Source organism: Colobus angolensis, unplaced genomic scaffold (genome assembly GCF_000951035.1).
Source record: "Colobus angolensis palliatus isolate OR3802 unplaced genomic scaffold, Cang.pa_1.0 Scaffold2, whole genome shotgun sequence".
NCBI classification, from domain to species: domain Eukaryota; kingdom Metazoa; phylum Chordata; class Mammalia; order Primates; family Cercopithecidae; genus Colobus; species Colobus angolensis.
The window spans coordinates 6,534,642-6,537,757 of NW_012115154.1; the positions used below are offsets into that span (position 1 = coordinate 6,534,642).

A 3,116-nucleotide genomic window follows, 5' to 3' on the forward strand; every position below is an offset into this window, starting at 1 on the left:
AAAAAAAGAAAAGAAAATTCTTAAGCACGAGCCTGCCGGTCCTGCGGCAACAGCGTGGCCACAGTGCGGCATCAGCAGCAGTAGCAGCAGCAGCGGCTGGCAGCCACCCAGGTGTTTATGTCAGGTGGTGGGGTCTCCGGGCGGCATGGCGGACTACCTGATCAGCGGTGGCACCGGCTACGTGCCCGAGGACCGGCTCACCGCACAGCAGCTCTTTGCCAGCGCCCACAGCCTCACCTACAACGACTTCCTGATTCTCCCAGGATTCGTAGACTTCATAACTGATAAGGTGGACCTGAGCTCAGCCCTGACCTGGAAGATCATGCTGAAGATGCCACTCATCTCCTCCCCCATGGACCCTGTGACAGAGGCTGACATGGCCATCCCGATGGCTCTGATGGGAGGTATTGGTTTCATTCACCACAACTGCACCCCGGAGTTCCAGGCCAAGGAGGTACGAAAGGTCAAAAAGTTTGAACAGGGCTTCACCGTGGACCCCGTGGTGCTGAGCCCCTCGGATGCTGTGGGTGATGTGGGGGAGGCCAAGGTGTGGCATGGCTTCTCTGGCATCCCCATCACTGAGACGGGCACCATGGGCTGCAAGCTGGTGGGCATCGTCACCTTCCGAGACATCAACGTTCTTGCAGAGAAGGACCACACCACCCTCCTAAGTGAGGCGATGACACCAAGGACTGAGCTGGTGGTGGCTCCAGCAGGTGTGATGTTGAAAGAGGCAAATGAGATCCTGCAGTGTAGCAAGAAAGGGAGGCTGCCTGTCATCAGTGATCGCGATGAGCTGGTGGCCATCATCACCTGCAAAAACCTGAAGAAGAACCGAGACTACCCTGTGGCCTCCAAGGAGTCCCGTGAGCAGCTGTGATGTGGGGCAGCTGTGGGCACCCGTGAGGATGACAAATACCGCCTGGACCTGCTCACCCAGGTGGGCGTCAACGTCACAGTCTTGGACTCTTCCCAAGGGAGCTCAGTGTATCAGATCACCATGGTGCATTACATCAAACAGAAGTACCCCCACCTCCAGGTGACTGGGGGGAAACATGGTGACAGCAGCCCAGGCCAAGAACCTGATTGACGCTGGTATGGAAGGGCTTGGCGTGGGCATGGGCTGCAGCTCCATCTGCATCACCCAGGGTGTGATGGCCTGCGGTCAGCCCCAGGGCACTGCTGTGTACAAGTAGGCCGAGTATGACTGGCGCTTTGGTGTGCCTATAATAGCCGATGGCAGCATCCAGACCGTGGGGCACATGGTCAAGGCCCTGACCCATGAAGCCTCCACAGTGATGATGGGCTCCCTGCTGGCTGCCACCACGGAGGTCCCCAGTGAGTACTTCTTCTCAGATGGGGTGTGGCTCAAGAAGTACCGGGGCATGGACTCACTGGATGCCATGGAGAAGAGCAGCAGCAGCCAGAAACAATACTTCATCGAGGGTGATAAGGTGAAGATTGCGCAGGGTATCTCCAGCTCCATCCAGGACAAAGGGTCCATTCAGAAGTTCGTGCCCTACCTCATAGCAGGCATCCAGCATGGCTGCCAGGATACTGGGGCCCGCAGCTGTCTGTCCTTTGGTCCATGATGTACTCAGGAGAGCTCAAGTTTGAGAAGCGGACCATGTTGGCCCAGATTGAGGGTGGCGTGCAAGGCCTGTACTCTTACGAGAAGCGGCTATACTGAGGACAGCGGTGGAGGCCGAGGTGGTGGAGGGGGCGCACCCCAGTGTCCACCTTTGGGCACAGCCTCCCTCCATAACTGAGTGGTCCACAGATTTGCACTCTGGGCTCCCCAGCTCCTTTCCAGGAAGAGAGGAGGGGAGGTCCAGAAGGGTCTGTGGCCCCTCGCTGGGCATCCCCTGCAGAGTCAGGACTGCTCTCTGGTCCAGGCTGCCCTGGGAGACTCACCAAGCCCAGTCAGCTGGGCTCTTAGGCCCTGCGCCTGCCTCAGGTCTTTCTTGCTGTAGCCTGCTTCAGCCTGGCCCCCACCCCAGGGGCAGGCAGCCCCTCCTGGCTTCTCCTGTAGGGCACCTCCCTGCCCCCAGCCCCCTAGGAAATTGTGCTTTCCTGGCCCTGCCTCTGGCCCTTCCTGGGCCGCTGCCCCCTCATGTGGCACTTCTGAGCTCCTGACCTAGGCCAAGGGGAGGTCTCTGCCCCCTTCCCCGGCCCTGGGCTACCCTCAGGTCCTGCTCCTCAGGCCACTTCCCTGTCCTTGTCCTTGGGGAGGAGGCTGCCCTGGTCATGACCACCTGCCTGTCATTCCTGACTCACCACCATCCCCAGGTGTACTGTTCCTGCCCTCTCCTCAGCTGCAGTTGAAGACTTTAACTTTGCACACTTTGGGATCACAGTTGCATCACTGACTATTAAATAATTGGAATAAATCAAGCAGGTATAAAGAAAGGAAGGAAGGAAGGGAGGGAGGGAGGGAGGGAAGGAAAAGAAAAGAAAAGAAAAGAAAAGAAAAGAAAAGAAAAGAAAAAAAGAAAGAAAGAAAATTCTTAAGCTCACTGCGTCCCTTCAGGTCTCCAAGGAACGCTAAGTTTCCTCCCTGTCATGAGAGACATGAAGTGAACTTAGTGTTGGGAAACGGAAGCTAGATGGCCCTCAGGGGCTGACCTGCAGAGTATCAGACTTTGGGATATAGCAGAGAGAGAGCTTGGCACGACTTGTTACCCCAGGCTGTAGAATCCTGGAAAAGAGCTACCATGCAACCCATGCCTGGTTGACTGGAGGACAAATCTAGTGGAAAGGGAACAATATGGGCCTCTGGCCTGCCATGCACACAAGCATAACAATTGCTTTTGTTTAACGTGCACATGGAATACTTGATCCATTCCAACCAGGCATGTACATCTTGGTATCCTGTCTCAACTGCCAAAGTTTGTTTTAAGTCTTTAACTTCTACCATTGCTATCTTGGCCTTGTCGTTAGATGGAGGAGGAGCAATGGTTCCGTTGTGACAGGTTTTGGAAAAAGGCTTAGAGGAAGGTGCAGGTGGTGGGGGATCAAAGAAATGCATTTCAAAGAATCCAATAGGGTCTGTCCCTGAAACGTCAGCCTCTATACCATAAAACTGGTTTAAAGAAGAGAACCGGTTTAGAAAAGGG

At 55.4% G+C, this 3,116-nt stretch overlaps 1 pseudogene; it reads left to right on the top strand.

Moving 5' to 3' along the window:
• Positions 1–78: 78 nt before the first annotated feature.
• On the top strand, positions 79–1,838 carry LOC105511163 (annotated as a pseudogene).
• Positions 1,839–3,116: the final 1,278 nt, after the last annotated feature.